The 23,767-nt window shown below is 43.2% G+C and overlaps 1 protein-coding gene and 1 pseudogene across 2 annotated transcripts in view; one reads left to right on the plus strand and one right to left on the minus strand.

Moving 5' to 3' along the window:
• VPS8 (VPS8 subunit of CORVET complex) overlaps positions 1 to 23,767 on the plus strand; it is a 257,614-nt gene that overhangs the window by 216,109 nt on the left and 17,738 nt on the right. The window lies entirely within an intron of this gene.
• Positions 10,360 to 16,559, minus strand: LOC123826887 (annotated as a pseudogene).

The following is a 23,767-nucleotide window of genomic DNA, read 5'->3' on the forward strand; positions in this document are numbered from 1 at the left end:
GCAGTTGTATTAAACTCACTGGCGTGCAGAATGATTTTAGCTAGACCCATACATCCAGCCTTAATTAATAGAGTATGTTGTCTATCAAAGACAAATAAATTTCAACTTAGGTAAGAAGAGACTTTATTTTTTTTTATTATTTTGGGAGTGGGGGATGGAGGGGCTTTTGCCATTGGAAGAATGCTTTGACTGTAAGATTTACAAGGGTGTCAAAGACCAGGTAGACAGGAAACTTCTTTCATAGGGCTGCGGAAACAAGGCTTGGAAGAACCAGAACTGGGGGCAAGTGAAAGAACTGGACAATTGATCTGGTAATATCGTTCCCAAAAGGCAGCCAGCTCTCAGAAGGTGCCTTTCAGGAGGGGGTTGTATGCTGTCTCAGGCTGAGGGTGGGTCAAAGGCTTAGGGGGAGGACAGAAGCTTCACTAAAGTTTGGTCAGCAGTTAACAAGCATTTGGTTCCAATCATTGAGGACAAGCAGTTCAGCTAATACTTTACGAGTCAAAGAATAGGAATTTGGTTGGCCTGTGTCTGCATGTCAGAGTAGTAAATACTGTGGCAACAGGAATCCTCTCAGTCTATGGGGGGAGTGGTTCTTTGCAATCAGCTGTTTCCCAGAACAGGGGATTTTCTTATTGCAGCTGCCTTCCAAGAGCTCAGGGCTGGACGAAGTTTAACAGGCTCATGGCTCTGACTGCTGCTGCCGTGTTCTGTTCTTACACCTCTGCATGATATGACCCTAGTTCATGAAGTCCATGAACTGGGCTTTTCTGAAACCTGCTTATTCTGAAGCCTCTACTTAGTCCTCAACTACAGAGAGAGAATGTCAGTTGCAGTTACTGAAAGGGACAGCTGGGACCATTTGTTTATGGCACTCCCTCTTCTCACTGATAATTATGTATATCTTCTGTTCTGAACAGCGGGACTAGCTTAGGATTTCAGAGGATCTTAGAGTTCTTATCCAATGTGCAAATCTACTCCTCATCCATTTCTTTGGCATTAAGTGAATATTTTCTAATGTAGCATTTTGATTTATGTAATAATTTTTAAAAATTAATACTTTAATTTTTAGAGCAGTTTTAGATCTGCAGAAGAATTAAGCAGAAAGTACAGAGTTCCCTTATACTCCCCCCAACCCCTGGCCCCTGGCAGTTTCCCCTGTTAACATCTTGCATTGCCGGGGTGCATTTATCACGACTGATGAGCCAACATCGGTACATGATTATTAACTAGAGTCCATAGTTTATGTTAGAGTTTATTCTTTGTGTTGTCCATTCTTTGGGTTCTGACAAATGTATAATGAAATGTATCTAGCATTTATAGAATCGTTTCCCTACTCCCAAAATCCCATACTCCTTCCACCTCCTAATCATTCCCTCCCTCCTGCCAAACTTGTGGCAACTGCTGATCTTTCTGCTGTCTCCGTAGTTTTGCCTTTTCTAAAAATGTCATGTAGCTGGAAAGTATAAATAGCCTCTGCAGATTGACTTCTCTTACTTAATATCGATTTAAGTTTCCTTCATGTCTTCTTCTGTCTTAATAGCATTTGTTTTTAGTGTTGAATAATATTCCACTGTCTGGATGCACCACAGTATGTTGTTCATCCAGTCACCCACTAAAGGGCATTTTGGTTGCTTCCAAGTGTTAGCAATGGTCAGTATAGCTGCAATAAACATGTGTGTAGATGGACATAGTCTTCTGCCCATTTGGGTCAATGCCAAGGAGTGCTGCTGCTGGGTCTTATGGTAAGAGTAGGTTTAGTTTTATAAGACACTGCCAAACTGTCTTCCGAGGTGCCTACACTATTTTCCTTTCCCACAAGCAACGAATGAAAGAGCCTGTTGTTCTACATCCTTGTCAGCATCTAGTATTATCTGTGTTTTGTATTGTAGCCATTCTAATGGGTATATAGTGGTGTTGTGGTAATTTCCATTTTCCTAATGATATATGATGTTATCTTTTCATGTGCTCATTTGCCATCTGTATATCTTCTTTGATGAGGTTTTTAAGTGTTTTTTGAGAGTTTTTTAGTGGTGCTCTAGGGTTTACAATATTGATCTTAACTTTCTGACTCAGCTTCTCATTTAAACCAGCTTAATTCCAATTGTGTATAGAAATGTTACTCCTACATGGCACTATCACCTTAACTCCTTTTTGGTATTCTTATACATAATCCATCTATTACCAACTATTACTTTACCATCAGTAGTCATTTCCTTAGCCCACTAAAGCTTTGCTCCTATCCCCTTTGTGCAAATATATTATACATATATTCCACTCCTATGTTATAGGCCAACATTACATTACATACATATTATTTCGTATAGTTGCCTTTTGAAATAAGTTATGAGAAGATAAGAAGGGAGAATATATAATGTATATACTGTATATACATTTATACTGTGTATTATAATTACAGAATTACCTATACCAATTTTTTTTAAATGTGGATTTGAATTATCTTCTAGAGTCACTTGCGTTCCATTAATGATTCTATGAACAGTGACTGAGGGACTTCCATTAGTATTTCTAGTAAGGTGGATCTGCTAATAACAACTTTTCTTAGTTTTTGTCCTATTAGAGTTTTTATATTTTATGTTCATTTTTGGAAGATAGCTTTTCTAGATATAAGATTATTGGTTGACAGTTTTTTTCTTGGAACACTTTGAGTATATTATCCTACTTCCTCTATTGTTTCTGTTCATAAATCAACTATTAATCTTCTTGGGGGTTTCCGCTGTAAGGGAATAGTTGTTTTTCTCTTGTTGCTTTCAATACTTTTGTCTTTGTCTTTGACTTGTAGCATTTTTATTATGATATGTTTGTGGCTCTCTTTGCACTTATCCTGGGACTGGATAAAAAGTAAAATGAATAGACACATACTTCTTTTACAAAGGTGGGTATAGGGTAGTTAACAGTCAACAATTAATACAATAACAATAACAATGAGGGAATTTGTGGTATTTGGTCTGGTGCAGTGGTTGTGCCCTGAGGGGTCTGGGGGTAAAAAAGGAAATTACCCTGACATCCCAAAGATCTGCTATCTTAAATGCAAAAAGACAATAGACAGGATCAGTTAAGGTAAAGCTTGATCTTTTTCAGGGAAGAAACCAGCCTAGGACATCATTACCTGCCATGACCTGCTTTCAGCTAGAAAGTTTTCATTTCAGACCATCCTCTGTGGTTACTTTAAGTCCCTGAGTTTGTAAGGCCCACCATTCCGGCCTCCCCTGAGCTTATCAGGTTTAGTATGTGGCCTCTTTTTCATCCGCATATTCGCACATGCTATCAGTTCCATCCTGTATAAATAGTGTTGATTTCTAGAGCCAAGTACAGGGCATTTCTTATATTGTTTTCATTTATAACTAGGGAATCACATTTTTCATAACACTGGCCTCTTATCTTTAATTAAGTCATTGATAAAATGTTTGTATAAAACAAAGTCAAGGACAGAGCCCTGCAGCTCATCACCAAAGACCTAAGTAGCGTTATTTATTATGGCAATTGAGAGGTAATGAGTGTGATTTTCTGCTTCATAATATGATACTCCTTCATGAGCAGAATCATATGAGTCTCTCACAGTGGGGCTGTATATAAGACCATATCAGAGCCAGTGACTGTTCTTTATTCCATCTCTGCCTTCTCAGTATATGGACATGAACTCCCATATCAAAACAATTAATGCCATCCTATCTGCCATCTCCTTGGAATTTTGGACCCTACTGCAGTTTAGAGCATATGTCAAGTTACAAACAGGCCTCCCCCACTCTTCTAACAGTGTTTCCTGATGAAGCTTTTTATGGTGCATCACAGGGATCTTTTTTGTCTTCAGTATGTGTGACAGATTAACTAACAGCCTATTGTCTTCCATGAAAACAACTCAGTAGGCCATTCTTAATTGCCCTGTGCTGAATTATCACCTATTTTAAAGGTCACAGAATCCTAACAGCAGAGCTTTGCAGAGTATGAGCTGCTCTAATGCAAGTGTTGTTCTTGGGTGACTGGTGTATGCTTACTGCAGAGTATAGACTTCGGTCTGGATCACGGTCCCAAACTAGTTAATGTGCCACCCCTGAAAGCTCACACTGCTTTCATTTAGTATCAGAACACAGGATTGAGTAGGTTCAAGAAACAGTGAGAAATCTGTGGTTAAAGTCAAAGGAGATGAAGAGAAAAGGAAGAGCAAGAGGGGCTGCCTGTTCTGTCTGACAGAAGTCATTGCTTCGGGGCTGTGTTTTGTTGTTTTCTACACATATCCTGGGGGCATTCTCTTTGTGATCAACATCTATTCTTCTATTATGACAGGAATAAGTTTCAGCTCCCTCTTCTGTGGTGGAATACATACTAATGGTAGATATTATTCCAGATACAGCATATTCTTACAGGAGAGACCCTACTCCACATAGTTGTCACTTTTTTAAGTCAGTTAAGGCTGTCTTTTTAATGGTACTAAATGGGGCAGTCCCTATCTGTCCATGGCAACTTCACAGCAATGTATAAGAGAAAATGAAATTATATAGAAATTCCTTTGCAATCTTTAGATGGAAGAAATTATCTAATTCTAACAACATTTCTCTGTGTTTCACTGTTAGCTCAGAGAAGTCTTCTTCCTTAATGCCAATCATCTCCTTCTTTACACTTCCCACTCACTTCAGTAGTGTTGTCATTCCCCAATCAGTGTGTACCTCACTATTCCAGATGTCTCCTCACTGACCGCCTCTGTCTTCTGGAACTTCACTCTACCCTCCACCTCTTCTAGTGCTTAGGAAACTTCAGTGGCTCCCTGTTGCTAACAGAGGTAAGTCTGAGATGGTTTAGACTGACAGTCTAGGCTTTTGATGCATCAACAGCTCACATTCCATCCTCGTCTTCTCTTCCTTTCCTTCTTTTGTAACCAAAGGAAATTTCTTATTGTTTCGTAAATATAACCAATTCTATGTCCATATATTTTTGCTCTTCCCATTCTTTACCATAATCTAGTATGTACTTCCTCCCCTCCCTTCATAAGTGATGGCTTATTTTTAGCCTCCAGTTCAAATTCTGCTTCATTCATTCAAAAAATATTTACTGGCACCTACTGTGCATCAGGCATGGCTCTAAGTGCAAGGGGTCCTACAGGGAGCAAAACCAAGTCTCTGCCTCACAGAGCTCATATTCTGGTGACAGAGAGTAAATACTGAACAAATAAAGATACAGTATATTAGTATCTTTTATTGGATATGGCTGTGGAGAAAAAGCATGATGAGGGAGATAAAAAGGAGTTTGCTGTTTTATATGTAGTGGTCATGGTAACGTTTTTGAGAACTGAGATTATGGAAGAGGTAAGAAATGTTGGAGGTTTGAAGAAAAGAGGTGAACTAGGCATCTAGCATAGTGACAGACTAAGGAAACTTGGGGGTCATTCACAGTTCATAATCATAAATTTAAATGTCTTTGAACTGGTCACTTCTTCCTCTGAATTCTTGTAGCAGTTATTACCCATACTTCATTTGGCATTTGGCATACACTACCTTCTATTATTCTTTTTGGAATCTGGCCTAACTTTCAACTTTTTACTTGTTGTTCTTTTTAAATGTGTCATACCCCACTTGGCTTCTCAGCTGCTTTGCAGCAACTTGCAATATACACACAATAGAAAAGGACAAAAATACATCATTGGAGTGTCAGAAAAAAATGAAAATACACCTCAGTAGAATTCAATCATAGTTTAAAAGCACTTTGGGAGGAGGAATCTTGAATGAGAATGTTTTTTAATTTCCACTATCTAAAACAGGACAGTTTGTTAAAATTAGATAATATATAAATCATTACTGTAACAATTAGAGTGAAACCCCATGTTTACACTGCCGAATTTTTATCCCACACATTCACCTTGATTCCCAGAAAAAAAGAACTTTATAAGGATTTTCCCCCTTGAGAAGTTTTATTGATTGTCATATTTGTAAATGTCCATGAGGATATAATCATCCACAATGATTATATTTATATTGTTTCTAATAAATCATAAGTGATAATTCTTATTGTTTTTCTGTGTCATGGGTGCTGGGGTGCCCTCTTCTCCCATCTTTTGGGAGAATGAGACATACTCATTTCCTCAATTGCTAATGATAGCTTTCAGGTCGCCCTTCGCCAGAAAGGCTCCTCAGCTGCAGAGAGCTATCTCGCCAACAGCGCAACAGCCTCTTCCTGAGAGCAGCATGAGTCTAATGACTTGTCATCGAAGGGTTATAAAGGCCAGAGCACCTCGTCTTAATGAAGGACAGTTTTTTAAGGCCAGTTTTAGCCACAGAGCTCTCTTTGGGGTCCCTGGAGTCCTTCGTTGTGATTGCAGCACAGTTTAACTTCTCCCCTTGCCCAGTTCTGCTTCCTTTACCTCCCCATGGGTTTCCATCCAAACACCCCCAATGACTTTTGGCACACGAGTCTCTATCTCAGAATCTTTTTCCAGGAAGCCAACCAGTAACATTGGTTGCATATAAGGTCTTACTTATTATAGTTTATTTATGTTGTACATAATGTCTTTTTGCCTTCTGGCTGCTTTCAGTTTTTTTTCTGTTTATTTTGATTTTTAACAATAATATGCCTAGGTGTGGCTTGCTTTGTGTTTATTTTCCTTGGGGTTCATTAAGCTTCTTGGATCTGTATGTTTACGACTTTCATCGAATTGGGAAAACTTTTGTCCATTATTTGTTGAAATATATTTTGTTCCAATCTCTCTCCTTCTGGACCTCTAATTACATGTATACTAGACAATTTAATATTGTTTCATAGGTTTCTGAGACCTTTTTCACTATTTTTACCTTATTTTCTCTCTGTCCTTCTAACTGAATAGTTTCTATTGTCCTCTCTTCAAATCCACTGATCCTTTCTTCTGTAGTATAAATCAGCCATCAAGATCATCTAGTGAATTTTTTATAGCAGGCATACTTGTCAGTTTTGCAATTTGCATTCAGTTATTTTTGTCTTCCTTCTTCTTAGCGTTAATTTGCTTTTCTTTTTCTAGCTTCTTAAGGTGGAAACTTAGATCATTAATGTTAAGCCTTTCTTTTTACCTAACATAAAAATTTAAAGCTGTAAACTTCTATCTAAGCACTACTTTAGCTGCATCCCACAAATTTTGATAATGTTGATTTTCATTATCATTCATCTTGAAATATTTTCTAACTTACTAAGTTTGTTTCTATCAAATGCTTCCCTGATTATAAGTCATGTTTTTCTACTTTATGTATCTAAAAACTTCTGATTGTATGCTGGGCATTGTGGATGCATGTTGTTGTGCATTGAATTTTGTTGTCTTTCTTTAGAGACTTTTGAGTTTTGATTCTGGCTGGCTAGTAATTTACTGTTAATTAGCTACATCTTTTTGAGGCTTACTTTTAAGCTTTGTTTAGGCAGGTCTAGAATATCCCTCTCCTAATACACTACTTTCTGATGGTCTCATTGGATACCCAGGGTATTTATCAAGGTCTTTTCACTCTAGCTGGTTAGTATTCCCATGCCTTTCAGCACTCTCATGTTCCTGCCAGGTCTATGGACTCTTTCTTGCCTGAATATGTGCAAAAACTTAAGGGGATCCCTGTGTAGATTTCTAAAGCTCCTTCTCAACTCAGCTTTCTCTTGTTCAAACTCTCCCTTTGTCCAGCCCCAAACTCCTATCTCTAGTTCCTCAGCCATGTACCCAGTCTCCCCCTCCCTTTGCCACAGTCCAGAGCGTGCCTCCGGATGGTCTTCTAGGGAAACCACAGACTCACTCCATGTTTCCCTTCCACCCTGCCTTCTGTTCAGTGTTTGAAAATTGCTCTATATATTTTGGCTTATTTTATGTTTGTTTATGGTGAATGAACTAGTCTAGTCCAGTACCATTACTTTATAATGGCATGATCTGAAGTGTCTAACTTACTTTTAGATATAATAAACAATAGCTTAATATATTAACTTCACTCATTTTCCATCTTCTCACTTCACTTCTCACCCTCCACCCCCCAATAATCATTTTCTACAAAAGAAAGCTTTTGTCACTTTTAGGTAGCAAATCGGCATCTAAAATAACTAGAGTACAACCACAATGCATGAGTACCCTTTTTCCTTTGGTTTGTAATTACATTGTTAACTTAAATTGGATTTTGCTAATTTCAGGGTTAAACTTGCTTTTCCAGTTGATGCTATGTCCCTCTTGTTATCAGGTAACCTTTTTAGGTCTATCTAGTTAAGGTGGGCAGGAATACCAGAACTGGAAATGTCTCAGCAAGCACGGCTCTGATGAAAATCATTAATGACCGTGCCCCTCAGGGGAGCTCTTTGTCATAATTGCCACCCCACAGCAGCATCCATCAAGATAATTGTGTGACTTTTTTCTTGTAGGCAACAATCAGATAATCAAAGAGTGGCATGCAAGCCTTAATTATATATATGAAATGAATGTTTTCCCTGGTTTGATTTTTTTAAATAAAGCCAACAGTAAGGAAAGGGGGGATTTCTGACTAGCAATAGGAAAATGCTACCCCACGAAGAAGCATTTTTGATAACTCTACTTCCCATAAAAATAAATGTTTCTGAATTTTTTTAGAGCTTCCTTTCCTGACAAAAAGGAAAAGCAAAAATGGAGTGACCACAATATACCATATAGCAAGAATCCAGGATTGCCAAGGACAGTGCTCTCACAAAGGAAAAAGGATGGCAGTCCCAACTTAGTTGCCATCCATCTCACCTCCTAGTACTGTCATTCTTCATTTCTGTTCAGAATGGTCCCAGTGTCTGCCCTAGTGTCTCCGGATAATGCTGACTCTGGGTAACACCATCCTCACATCAGGGGTGCCGCAGTCCAGCAATTACTTTTTAATCTGCAGGAGAGGCTGAGCTTGCCATGCCCATGAGACAGTTTAAGATGACCAAGCCTTTGTAATAATATTCCCTGTCTAGATGATAAGCAGGTTTTAATTAATTTGACCAAGGAACTACATTAGTTATTTAAGTTCAAACTACATTCTGTAGTTTCCTAATCAGTTTTTTTAAAATCCATTTTTTAGGCATAAAGAGATCATCAATTTTTGTCACCATAGATTTTCCCAGGTTGTTGCCTTTCTTCCTTTTTATTTTTTTAATTTATTGGAGAGGGAGAGAGTGAAAGAGAGAGGAAGGGCAAAAGAGGGAGAGAGAGAGAGAAGGGAAAAAACATCAATTTGTTTTACCACTTATATATGCATTTATTGGTCCATTCTTTGTACACGCCCTGGCCGGGGATCAAACCTGCAAGCTTGGTATATTGGGACAATGCTCTAACCAACTGAGCTACCTGTCCAGGGCGGTTGTTGCCTTTCTAAGGAAAACAGGCAAAAAGCAGCCAGGTGTGGGCAGGCAGAGTATAAAGGTATCAGAGACTTTAAACAAATTTGGGGACATTTGTGTGTGTATGTGTCTGTGTGTGTGCATGCTCATGCATGCACGCACAAAATGAGTGGACAAATCAAACAAGAAAAAGTACTGTTTCTCTGTATTGTAATAATACAGCAGTATGTGGCACTAACCTTGCGTATGGCCCCACCAAGGATCCGTGTAGGCAGATGGACTCATTCTCCCAGCACACTGGGCAGCTCAGATGGTCATGGGAAGCCTGTAATATCTTATACGCATATACTCATAGCACTTTATGTCTGCCACAAACATGGTAGAGTGGGCTCAGGATCAGACCTATTATCAGGAGCCAACCTGCTTCTTACAAATTGTGAGAATCTCATGTCTGAATCTCATGTAAATTAGAGACTATAATGTCTGCCTTTTTGGGCTAGTGTACTCATTAAATACAAAAGTAGCCAGAATAAGGCCAGAGACTAAATAGACAACAGGAAATGTGTGTTCCCTCCATTTGCCTCACAGAGCCTTCTACAGCAGGCCATGCACAGATTTTCTTTTTGAGATGGAATATCCAACACCAGTGTATCCACACAACGTAACTAGTGTCACTAATCAGTGTCAGGGCCAAAGTCAGAGTTTTTCTGTGATGGCAGAGACAATATTCATAAGCACCTGGTGCGCACACAGAACTGCCTACTGATTGTGTGTGAGGTCTCTCACTGCAGAACCTAGCGTATTTCTTTGTTGTTTTAAGGAAAAATGTCTTAAAGTATATCAAAACATTTATTCATTGGAAAAACAAGGAGAATGGCACACATATTCTAGTGAAAACAGCTCAACTCAGTTCAGTTAGGCTGGTTTAAGAGAAATGCCTTACATTATAAAGGTGATTTATGTATTAACAATCCATGGAGACAGGCAAACAAGTATTTTACTAAGGGAACGGAACTCAAGGTCACCCCACAAGATACCCTGCATAGCAGGGATGGGAACAGGTAAGCTGACCTCCTATGACCTGTGCCTGCGAGAAGATACTCAGTGGATGGGGGTGGTTTTCTTTGATGTCTCATCTTTCATTATCCCTGCTGAAAGCTCTTCCTCACTGGCTCATCACTGGAGAAGACAATTCTGGGTTTCTTTTTCCTAACTTGCCAATAGGTGTTTGGATGCCAATAGGCAGTACTACGGGGCTTTGGTGTGGCAGAGCCATCACCTGAGGCTGCAGAAGCCAGATGCTGGTGCCTAGAGATGGAGGACTTTTTCTTGGCTGGTGGGGTTTTCTGGCTATTCCCTTGACCAATCTCAGGTTCCTCTACTGCACCCAACCCTCTCACGTGACAGACTTGAAGCTGTTGCTCAACTTATCTGTTACAGCCTTGCCCTGAGGCTTGGCTCCTCGCCGCAGCTTGCCCACATCTGACTAGAAAGCACTGAAGATGAGCCCATCTTTAGTTAGACTCCTCTGACTGTCAGATAACCTCATCTGACAGTTCGTCTCTCAAGCATTCAGAGTCCCCAGCATCTTGTGGAGGCCTCACTCTGTGAGGGGCAGCCATGGCACACAGTAGGCCAGGTCCTGGTACTGCTGCTCAGTTTGGGCTGAGCCTGCCCCCTGCACAGCTTCTCCCCCAGGCTCTCAGCTGCCAGTGCTTGATGTTGGAGAGCAGCTGCTTCCTGATGGTGTGAAAAGGCTTTTCCTCCACCCCTCCCCCAGGAGCCGATAGGCAGCTGATGACATCTAGAAACAGGTTATAGATTGTGTTGCCCTGTGGGAAAGCTCACTGAAGAAGGTCTTGGCCTGGGCAGCCATCTGAGGCCCAGGGTCAATGAGCAACACAGCCATCCCGCTAACCTGTCCCTTCACCTTGTCCATATCCTTTAGGATCAGATAAGGCACCACCAGTCCTGAGTTTTTCTGCCCTTGCTGAGCTGGGTACCCAAGGTGAGTGCACAGATGCAGTCCAGGGATCCACCGGGTTGGTGAAGCAGATGGCCACATCTCCCATAGCAACCATGACCAGAGAATGGGGAGCGAGGACTTTTCTAGCATGGTGAACAGAGGACAAAGCTGGGAGTCACAGAAAATGGCACTGATCATGCAGGATTTGCCAAGGATAAGCAATGCAGCTGCACAGAACTCTGCATTGCTATAAGGCTAGGGTTGTTGCAGACTTGAAGCAGAAGTAGAACAATGGCAGCCAATATCTGTTTGCCACCTAACAGTTCCATCTCACAGATGCTGTGGATTAGTTCTGTCTGTATCATCAACAGGGGCCCCAACCAGCCCCATCTCCTTCTCCACGGTGGTCTCAGGGCTTGCATTCTTCCCCTTTAGCTCTTTAGTTGTATGCTCCTGTTCTTCCCCAAGAACTCCGTGTTGACAAAGCTCTCCACTCACTGCCCGTTCCCAGTGTGGCTGCAGAGCCACATCCTCAGCCAGGGGCAGCAGGTTCATCGACAGGAAAGTGGAGAGCACAGGTGTCTCCTTCGGGTCATCCTGGGGTGTGCTCTTCTCCACTAGCTTCTCCTGTTCCGCACATCACTGCAATATCTGGGTACAGATTACCTCAAAGCCTTCTGCCAGTTGGTATAAGAGGGTCACAGCCACCTCTGTGAAGGGGATCCAGAGTGGATATGGGTGGACAAAGCCTTTTGTGACCATCTCCTGTAGTCACTCAAATAACCTGTGCTCCTGAGGCAGCTGGAAAGGAGGGTGACACTTGCACAGAGGAGGCTTTCTCCTGTCACAGATGTTGGCAATGGCATGGCACACTTGTTGGGCCAGCCTGTCATACTGTGGACACTTTTCATCCAGCCCGGTGCTCACCAGAGTGTCTCAGTCACTTCACACGATTTCTGGTTTTCCTTGTGCCATCATTCCAAGGAGCATGACAGAGGAACAACACTGCAGCTGGGAGCAGGGGACCTTCTCATCTCCCCACTCCCAAAGCAGCTAGGTCACTGCTGGTTTCAATTCATCCTTCTGCACGAACTCACAGAGAATTTAAGACACTGAATGATCCCAAAGGAGGCACCCACTAACAGCAAAGAGAGACTTTGAATCAAAGCCTGGGCCTTGGCTCCGGCAGAGTCCCCTTGGGGTTGAGGTAATGTGGGCAGCAGGCATTAAGCACAGCTTCCTGGACACCAGGCTCCTCAGACCAATGAGAGGCAGCATGCAGCATACCCTGAACAGAGCCTGAGGTACCCCAAATTGGAATGCCATCACCAAAAATTCAGTCACCTCCTGTACCACTGTGATTGTATTTTCACCCGTCATCTTGCTAATGATGCCCAAGGCCTCTGTAATCTCCAGAGAGAAGCTATAAGTGTCCTGCAGGCACCACACCAGCATCTCTTGCTTCACCGGTTTGTCCTTTCCCCTGGATTTTCAGGCTCTGACATATTGGGCTCATCTTCACAGTCTGTCCTTGGCCCATGTTCCCTGCAGACCCCCAGGGAGTCTCCGCCTGGGTGGAAGCCGGGCCTTTGAAGATAGTTCCTAACAGATTCGGGAACCTGACCTCCTCTGCCTCCTCTAGGTCCATATGACTGAAGGGTTCAGACTCCCTGGAAGTGGCCCAGGGCTTCTTGAATGAGAATGATGATCTGCTTGTAACTGGCTTTGGCAAGCCACTGATGGGTGAGCTCCTTCACCTTTTCAATGTAGTAGCAGTTTCCTCAGTGGTTCTTTTTCTTGTGGGGAAGCTGTAGCAGCTGTTGCAAGGTAGACTTCAACTCTTTCAGCATGGCTTCCCGCGCCTCCTCTGGGTCTAGCACTGTGAAACCAGCTGCAGTTTACCTCTCAGCCCTCATCTCGTAATTTCAGGGTTTCCTTCTACAGCGGCCCAGCAAGGTCGGTATCACTAAGCTTACAGAGAAAGGGATTATTGGTGGGAAAACTGGCCAGCAGCTGGATAGCATGTTTACCTACCAGCACCAACCTGTCAGACAGCCCCCTGCTGAGGCCACCACTGCCTGGAAGTGGGTCAGCAGGGAGCCTTCTGTTGGACAATTCGGGTGGAGACTTGCAAAACACAGCTCCACACAAAGGAATGGACTCATGGCCATGGGCCTGCAGGGTGTCCAAGGACTGGTCTCTGGTGTCTTGGGCTGCTTCCTCCAGCTGACCACCATTCAGAACTTGCAGTACCATCTCTGCCATGGCTGCAAGCGCAGCATTGCACATCATGTGTTTCCATCCAGATGATCTAGAAAAATGCACATGCTGGACATCGGGAGGACTGGGATACATTCTGCTAGTTCTGTCAAGAAGGCTACGAAGCCCTTGGCCCCTGAAGGACCCCAACTCAGCACCTGGGGACACCTCTGTCCAATCTCTCTTACAGTCTCTCCCACTGTGCTCTTTACTCCATAATCAGTAGCCCATAGATCCACAGCTGCCGCCAGTACAGGTGCCAGGCGATCAAAGTGCTGCCGCATCTAGATGATCTTCACAGTGGCACTGAGCATACGGTTATGTGTCAGGGCTACACCAAGCAGGCATATTATGGTTTCCCAGCAACTAATGGGGTTCTCCAGAAGGTGGTAACAGCCACCAGTAACCAAAGTTCTCTTTGATTATTGAGTGGTTCCGCAGGTGATGAATGTCCAACTGGAGCAGCTATGTAAAAAGCTGAAGAATTGGTTGCCTCTCCTCTTCCTAGTCAAAGCCATGGGCTGACTTGGTCCAGGCTTTCTTGCCCTCCTCTCCACAGTCTAGGTCCACGAGACTTGTCTGGCTGGTCTTGGTCTCAAATGATTCCAAGAGGCATATCCCAGCATAGCAGTTCATTTTGAGGGCATTTACATGGGCCTCTCTACCTGATATACTCAAAGTTGCATCATCCAGGATAGCTGGAAGCTCCTGAACATGGCGGGAATTTATTAGGAATTACTTTTATTAGGAATTTCTGGGCATCTTCCTTGAGGCCAGGATCTGTACTTCAAAAGTGGTGTAGAATGTTGTAGACAGTGTCAAAGTATGCCAGTATAGCCAAAGGCCCTGGGCTTGGAAGGCAGCCTGAAGTGCTCCAACCTGCAACGGAAGCTTCCTGATGGACAGGACCTCATGCACAACATACTGATTCACTCCTCCACTTTTCCACAGTTCCTCTGGGGTTAAGGGCAGATGGAACTCCTACAGCCTGGGACACACCCTTCTTCTGCCAGCTCACATGGCTAACAACCTCACCAGCCATTCCTGGGACTCAGGTTGTCCTTAGCTTCTTTTTTTTCTGGTTTCATTTTTTTCTTTTTTTTAAGTATATTTTATTGATTATGCTATTACAGTTGTCCCAATTTTTTCTCCCCTTTATCCCCCTCTGCCCGGCACTCTTTCACCCTTTAATTCCCTCCCCACCTTAGTTCATGTCCATGGGTTGTACATGTAAGTTCTTCAGCTTCTCCATTTCTATACTATTCTTAACCTCCCCCTGTCTATATTGTACGTAGGTTTATGCTTCTTTAGGTGTATAATTTATGCTTCTTATTCCCCATACCTTTTTCCCCCATTCTCCTCTCTCCCCTTCCCTGCTAATAACCCTCTTTGTGGTCTCCATTTCTGTGATTCTCTTCCTGTTTTAGTTGTTTGTTTTTGTTTTTAGGTTCAGTCATTGATAGTTATGAGTTTATTGTCACTTTACTGTTCATAGTTTTGATCTTCTTAGATAAGTCCCTTTTACCTTTCATATAATAAGGGCTTGGTGATGCTGAACTTGACCTTGTCTAGGAAGTACTTTATCTGCCCTTCCAATCTAAGTGATAGATTTGCTGGATAAAGCAATCTTGGATGTAGGTGCCTGCTTTTCATGACTTCAAATACTTCTTCCCAGCCCCTTCTTGCCTGTAAGGTTTCTTTTGAGATATCAGCTGATAGCCTCATGGGAACTCCTTTGTAGGTAACTGCCTCCTTTTCTCTTGCTGCTTTGAAGATTCTCTCCTTATCTTTAATCTTGGGTAACTTAATTATGATGTGTCTTGGTGTGTTTCTTCTTGGATCCAACTTCCTTGGGATGCTGAGAGTCCTGGCCTATATATTAATTCCTTCGCCAGATTAGGGAAGTTCTCCTTCATTATTTTTTCAGATAATTTTTCAAGTTCTTGCTCTTCCTCTTCTTCTGGCACCCCTATGATTGAGATGTTGGAACATTTAAAGTTGCTCCAGAGGTTCCTAAGCCTCTCCTCATTTTTTTGAATTCTTGTTTCTTCATTCTGTTCTGGTTGAATATTGATTTCTAACTTTTGTTCCAAGTAATTTATTTGAGTCTCAGTTTCCTTCTCTTCACTGTTGGTTCCCTGTAGATTTTCCTTTATTTCACTCTTCATAACCTTCATTTCTTCCTTCATTTTGCGACTGAACTCATTCATTTCTATGAGCATCCTGATTACCAGTGTTTTAAACTCTGCATCTGCTAGGTTGTCTATCTCCTCATCACTTAGTTCTTTTTCTGGAGTTTTAATCTGTTCTTTCATTTGGCCATATTTTTTTTGTCTTGGCGCAGCTGTTACATTGTAAAGGGTGGAGCCTTAGCTATTCGCCAGGGCAGGGAAACCCACTTTGCTGTATTGTGGTGCTATATGTGGGGGAGGGATCAGAGAGGGAACAATGCCACTTGCTAGCTTGCTTGGCTCTCACCTCACTTTCTGTCACTTCTCTCACTTTCCACAAGTGTATCGTGCCCTTTCAGGTGCTAATTCCTGGGTGGGTGGGTTTGTGTATGTTCTAGGACCCTATGGGTCTCTCCAATGGACTCTCTTGTGAGGCTGGGAGTTTCTCCTGCACAACAGCCCCCACAGTTTTTTAAAGCAAGAGGTTTTCAGGCTTTAGATTCCTGCACTGGAATGCTGGGTTGCACGGTTTGTCTTGCTCCCCAGTTGTTCCTCCTGGCTTATCCACACTCAAATTTGGGAAATCCCATCCTCCAGCTGCTGCCTCGTCTGCCCGGTCGGCTGCCGTGCCACACATCCTCTCTGCCCTGGCTGCCCGTCTCCTCTTCTTTCACCAGTCTGGATGAATGTTTCTTCTTTTTAGCTCCTTAGTTGTCAGACTTCCATGCAGTTTGATTTTTCTGGCAGTTATGGCTGTTTTTGTTTTTAAATTGGTTTTCATCCTTTTGGTTGTGCAGAGAAGTAAAGCGTTTCTACTTATGCCTCTACTTATACATCTTGGCTGTAACTCGTTTCCTCAGCACATTTTTTAACGTCATCGGCTCTTGCTGGGCTTCTTCAGCCCAGGCTTCTGAAATGCATTTTTAAGCAGGATACTAATAGCTGTAGCTCATTTTCATCAGCTGCTCCCTCTCTTCTGGGCCTTTTATTGAGGCTTCATAAGCCTGATGAGATGAGTTTCTTTAACGAGAAAGCAGAATTGCAAGGATCCCCAGAAGGGAGTCGGGCCATCAGTGTTTCAAGTGTATGGCATAGGGACTTTGACTCCTAGCTATTCCTGGTTTCCTCCTGACATAGCCTTTTGTGTCCCTTGAAAGTGACTTTCTGTCAGCCTTTTTCCAGACTAATACCAAGAGCATGGCAAGGGAAAGAAACCTCTGGAAATGGGCTGCCCAAATTCAGATCTCAGAATCTAAGACCTTAGTTTCTTCTATTATAAAATAAGGCGAACAGAAGTACTGACCTCCTAGAGTTTTTGTGATGACTAAATGAGATAATACGTGTGCAGTGCTTACAACAATAGCTAGCACATAGTAATTACTTGCTCAGTTACTATTAGCTGCTGTGATGGTGGTGGTTACTCCTCCTTCTCGTGTCTTACAAAACCAGCATTTTCTTCCTACTTCTATGAAAAGTCACTGTGTTATTTTTCATTGTAGTATTAAAGGTCTGGCCTTTCACCCTCTCCAACTTCAAGCACTCTCCTCCTTTAGAGCTGGTTACTCTAGAGCTATGATTACTACCGTAAGTGAAATCTCAAGAAATGTTTTTATTTATTTCATTACCTAGTTCATTATTAGCTGTAACCTACTGAGAGTTTTGACGTCTTGGGCATTGAGGGTGTGTGAGAAGTCAGGTTCTGTCTGAGAGCAGACTGTGTTGTGGACAGGGATTTTAGGAAAGGTGTTTTCTGTTTGCAGCGTGGGGAGAGGGGAGAGTGTGGCTTCACTCTTATCTCTGAAGCCACAGTTTCACTTAAGGCAAAAGCATTAAATATTAAGGACCTCTAGTTTGAAATAGCTTGGGTTAAGGTGGCAAAAGTCTGAGTGAGGCCTATGATGGATGTAGAGAAAGATTTGAAACTGAGGCCAGTGGTGAGCAGGGAAAAAAGTGGGAAAATGGTTCTCATTCTACTCATACTACTTACTCCACCTCCACCCCTGTCTACCAGCAAATGTCAGAAATGCCAGTAAAAGGCTCTTAGAAAGCAGAAAAAACCAACAATCATGTTGCAGAATTATGTCAGGTTTCCCATGTCTCACAAACTAGGTTTGACCTTCTCATATGCTAGTGTGAATTTAAGGAAGCCACAATCATCCAGACAAATAGGAGGGGTAGAAATGCGGAGATGGGATGGAGAGGCAAGGAGGCATGGTGCGGTGCGGAGAGGTGGTGGCAGAACAGGCACAGGCAGTCCCACATTCACGTGTAGTAGTTAAAAAATGGGAAGGACGCCTTGGGAGCAAGTGATCCCAGCTCAGGCCAGACAGCACAGCCCAGGGTTCCAGTTCCAGGAAGATAAATCCCCATAACTTCTGGCTGTAAATACCAGTGGGGGTTGGGCAGTGGGAGAAATTGCTGGATTTTCAGGAAACTTTGCCTAAAGGTCCCACATGGCCTTAAAACGTACACAAACCCACCCACTCCAGAATTCAACACCAGGGCAATAGCTGGAAGGACATTAGTCACATATGGGGACTGGGTGAAGTGATTGGAAATGGGGAGAGTGCTGGGCAAACCCCCAGAATCCAGACAGCTGCACAGTCCCCCTCTCCACCCCTCCCCACACACAGAGCCACAAAGCAGTGAAGTGGGTTGCCCCACCGTGGTGGTTACCTAAGGCTTTGCCCCACATAATTTACAGGTACCTTTTACAGGAAGTCAAAGCAGCTCTACCTAATACATAGAAACAAACACAGAGAGGCTACCAAATTGAGGAGAAAAAGAAATGTGGCCCAAATGAAAAAACAGAATAAAACTCCAGAAAAAGAACTAAACAAAACAGATAGCCAACCTATCAGATACAGAGTTCAAAACACTGGTGATCAGGATGCTTAAAGAACTCATCGAGTAAAGGAAGACAACAACATAAAGGAAGAAATGAAGGATACACTAAGTAAATAAAGAAAAATCTCCAGAGAACCAACAGTGAAGGGAAGGAAGCTGGGATTCAAATCAACAATCTGGAACATAAGGAAAAAATAAACATTCGACCAAAACAGAAAAATGAAACAAGAATTAAAAAAAAAAAAAGAGGATAGTATAAGAAGACTCTGGGACATCTCCAAACATGCCAGCATCTGAATCATAGAGGTGCCAGAAGGAGAAGAGGAAGGGCAAGAAATTGAAAACTTATTTGAAAGAATAATGAAAGAAAACTTCCCTAATTTGGTGAAGAAAATAGACATACAAGTCCAGGAAGCACAGAGGGTCCTCAAACTAGATGAACCCCAAGAGGACCACACCAAGACACATCATAATTAAAATGCCAAAGATTAAAGATAAAGAGATAATCTTAAAAGCAGCAAGAAAAAAGCAAAGTAACCTACAAAGAAGTGCCCATTAGACTGTCAGCTGAATTCTCAAAAGAAACTTTGCAGGCAAGAAGGGACAAGCAAGTATTCAAAGTGATGAAAAGCAAGGACCTACAATCTAGATTGCTCTATCCAGTAAAGCTATCATTTAGATTCTAAGGGCAGATAAAGTGCTTCCCAGACAGGGTAAAGGTAAAGTAGCTCATCATCACCAGGCCATTGTTACATGAAATATTAAGGGGACTTATTTAAGAAAAAAAGATCAAAACTAGGAATGTTAAAAAGACAACATATTCACAACTATCAACAACTGAACCCCCTCCCCTTGCAGAAAAAAACCCAAATTATGCAAGCAAACAGAACAGGAACAGAATCATACATATTGAGATCATTTGGAGGGTTGTTAGTTGGAAGGGGGAAGGAGGAGAATTGGGGGAAAGGTGCAGGGATTAAAAAGCATAGTTAGTGGGTACAAAATAGACAGGGGGATATTATGAATAGTATAGGAAATGGAGAAGCCAAAGAACTTATATGCACAACCCATGGACATGAACTAAAGGGTGAGGGATGCTGGAGGGAAGGGGGGTATTGAGCAGAGGAGGCAAAGGGAGAAAATTTGGGACAACTGTAATATTATAATCAATAAAATACACTTTTTAAAAAAAGTGTAAGTGGTTTGTACTTCTCCCAACCAGTGGGTAAATAGCTTAAATCACCCTACTCAGGGAGATAGACAACAGAAATCCAATCAATGCCATTTGCCAACCACACCCAAGAACAGATGAAGTTAAGGGAATAAACCGCACTTTGGGACATCAGCATAAAGCAGATAAATATTCTATGAGATGCTTTGCAAGTCCTCCCCTAAACTCCCAGCCTCTGAAACCCTAAAAATAAAGGTCTTCCTGTGCGTGGTTCCTCCCAGGAGCGTGTTCTTGCCTTTCCCTGCCCTTCTTCTTCCCCCACAGGGGTGCGTCTCCTAAAACCTAAGGAACCCCACCGGGCTTGCAACCAAGGAACGATGGGCAGCAAGCAGCAGCTTGTCCCAGGCTAACCCCCCAACCCTGTCCCCAAGGCCCCTTTTCTCTGACTTCTTAGTAAGCCATAAATGTCCTCTAAAAATCACCTGCACTTGTGTTGTGAAATCTTTCCTGCACAAAGTCAAGAACCTGCACACCCCTAGGCAGACCCGCTTAGGGCCAGGTCCCCCTTCCAGTAACACTTGGGACTAATAGTATTCCTATTCCTAGGAACCCAGCCTTGGTGGTTTTCCTTTCTCAAAGCCCAATGAGCTGGTTAAGAGGCCTGTGGGTCCTGAAAGCCCTGGTTTGTTTTCTTCCTTCCAGAGGATGTAATTACAGCTCTCACTTCCACCATGTCTGTGAGTCACTGAGCTTTGAAATGTGCTGGTGTGCTGTTCACCCAGCGTCCTTCTCCCTGGGGCTCTCCTAGATTATCAGGACCTAATTTTCCACTGGATTTCCTTTAATGCTGAACGTTACAAGGTCATTTAAGCACTGTCACTGTTTCTTCCTCATGATGTGCAGCTACAGTTTAATTTTCAGCTCTTATCACTGGACTTCATTATATGGGAAGAAATAAATTTGCACTAGCAGATAGTTTTAAATGTGGTTTTCTTTCTTTTCCCACTGGAAAATCACTCCTAATCAATTCTGTCCTGGTGGGGTAGATGGCCTGGGAGTACTGGGATGGGTGCTTTGTGTTTACAGATGTCCAAACTGAGATCATGCTCAAATGTTGTTTTTCCCGCTTTTGTTTTATGCCTGACACTGATTTGGCAAGTTGATTTTTCCCTACAGCATCTTGGACTGAATCTGTTATTTCTTTTCAGGACTGTCGTGGGTCTTCGTGACAGTCCCACTAGTTGCTTGCCCTAGTCTGCCTGCTTTGGATTATGCAACAAAAGCCATGATCAGCTTCAGTGCAGTCTCATCATACTTGAAACTTCCATGCACTAAAAAAATGCAGGCAACCTCATAGTGGCCACATCTTCCCTGATGGTAGAGTGTGACCCAAGGTGGCATTGCCCTCGGATAAATAAGAACACAGACTGAGGAACAAAGTGAACACCGAGGTTGTACACGGAGCTGTGACAGACCCAGAGCTAGGCTTCCTGCTTCTCAGCCCATTGTTCTTTCTTCCAGGCACTTCTCCCAGGAGTGCAGATAAAACACAGTCACAGTAATCCAGTAATCGCTGCCATTTATTAAACATCAAATAGGCACCAGGCCCATACATTATCTCTAATCCTCACAATTCTGCAGAGTAGGCTTTACAGATAAAGAAACCAGGCTGAGAGAAGCTGAATAACTTGGCCAGAACCATTCAGCTAGTTGGTGCAGATCCCAGTGGAACCTGTCAGAAGCCATGCCATGTGCTCTTACTGCATTGCAGAGGGCTTATGAACAGTCTAGGGGATGTGTAAGAAGTAAAGAATCTGCTTGCTTGCCCTTCCCATCCCTTCATCCATTTGACCAGCAGGTAGTCATTTCACAGTTGCTCCGTGTGCACAGTGCTGGGTGCCGGTGAGTAGGACTGACAAGGGCCCTGTCCTGCTACCATTTTCATGAAGCTTTCTGCCCTGTCTCCCATTCTCTCTCTTCCGCAGCATCCACCCATCCCTTTCATTGCCAGGTTTGCTGATTTTGTCAGCACTTGCTCTGATGTCTCCTTGTTTTCCATTTCGGGGGCCACATTAGGATACATACATGTGGCCAGGATACCAAGCAGACTGGCTCTGCGTGCAGTGCCTGCGAGACCTCCTATTCCTTCCAGTTAGCAACACTTAGTGAGACCTTACAGCATGCTGGGCTTTATTACAAAAACAAACAAACAAACAAACAAAAAAACCCTGAGAGTACCCTGAGGTGAGAGAGTAGGTTATTTACATAGTATAGTTTGGGTGACGGGCAACACCAGGGTTTGGGCTTGGGCAGATGTACACAAGAAAAGCAATCCCCAACCTTTTTAGCACCAGGGACTGGTTTTGTGGAAGACAGTTTTTCCATGGACTGTGGGGTTTGGTTTCAGGGTGATTCGAGCTCACCTCCTGCTGTGTGGCCCAGTTTGTAACAGGCCCAGACCAGTACCAGCCCACAGCCCGGGGGTTGGGGACCCCTGCACTAAGAACACAGGCTCTCACCCACCAACTGCTGCAGTGTCCCAGCCCCTGGAAAGCAGGCCCTGCCCCCCAGCAGCCCTGGTCACACTGGGTGGAGTGCTCTGCACTAGGAAGTGTTGGGCAACCACAGAAAGGCTCTGAACAGGTCCTGCTCTTGTGGTAAATTTCCCTACCTTTTTAAAAGGGTTGGTATAAGTACTTATACCAAGCCTTTGGTTTTCTGATATTTTAAAAATAATACTTCCCCCAACAGTGAATTGAATAAAATAAAATAGATATTTTCACTGAGATAGAGGACAAACATGCCATAAATCACAAAGAATCTTTATGTAATCCAGGTTCTTGAAAGTAGGAAGATGAATGTTGGCAATTTCACACTGGACCAGGAGAGCAAGTGGCTGCTTGCTCTGGTACCCGAAATGGACAGTTCTGAATAAACCAGGCCATGGGGTTACTCAGCCGGTGCTGTCGAATACCTGCCGCAGGGTGTAGAGCAGTGGGAATGGAAAGATGGATTGGTCCACGTCCAAGCTGGAGAAGATGAACAGATCACTGCACTACAGCGAGTGCAGCAACACAATCACGCACGGGTTGGGCGGAAGCCGATCTACAGACAGGACCAGGGCTCTCAGAGAGAGTGTTCTAGACAGGGGCCAAAGCTGAGACTTCCAGGTCTCATCATGTGTGAGAGTCTAGTCTGGATCCCACATGCTGTCATTTCAGGGGCATTCTCATGGGTTTTGGAGTTAATGTGAGAGTACGTCTGAAACAAGGCCTGCACTGGCAAATATGCAGCACAGAATTATACCTCAGTGACCTCTCAAGCTTTGCTCATCAACACTGAAGAAGGTGCAAACTTTTTGTGGACTTCGAATATCCCAGAATCTGTGAGACGTTAAACTCCTCTTGGATTATTCACCTTTGTACCCCAGGCCGAATACAGTAGAGACTCCAGAGCTACTCATTGAACCACAGAACTGGATCCCAGCCCACGATGCCTGGAGGTGACAGGCCAGGGGCCTGCACAGGGCATGAACCAGCTAAACGGGCCTTGGTACCCCAGCTGCCTTCCCAGGGCCCGGGCCCTCCCCTCATGCCCACCACACTCAGCTTTTCAAGCCCGTAGAACCATGGAGAATACAGAAATGCTTGGTCACTTATTAGTCATTCCCTATATGCTTCCTTAAAAAACAAACAAACAAACAAACAAAAACTCTGACTCTAAGGACTTTAAGACAGGTTAGCATCTACTAGGTCCTTGGCATGTGTACAAATAGCTCTCCCGTTCCACCTCAGGTCACTTGTCTTCAGCCACTTGACCACAGAGATGGTGTGGCCAGCTAATAGGGCCCTGTCCTGCAGTGACTGCTTCCAGAAGCAGCCCGGGCAGTCCAGCACTGGCTCCAGTTCTGCGTCTGGCTGCCCATGTTGATGGCTTGTTATAAGAAAGGATGCGCCACCTCCAGTTATTTCACACACCGAACGACCACATTTTTCAATTTCTGAAGGGTGTCATTGTTGGACACCTCTTCTCATGGTGTCTCTAAGGAGTTAAGGACCTAGAGGCAGA

This window comes from Phyllostomus hastatus, unplaced genomic scaffold (genome assembly GCF_019186645.2).
Source record: "Phyllostomus hastatus isolate PE091 unplaced genomic scaffold, TTU_PhHast_1.1 phas_contig_86, whole genome shotgun sequence".
NCBI lineage: Eukaryota > Metazoa > Chordata > Mammalia > Chiroptera > Phyllostomidae > Phyllostomus > Phyllostomus hastatus.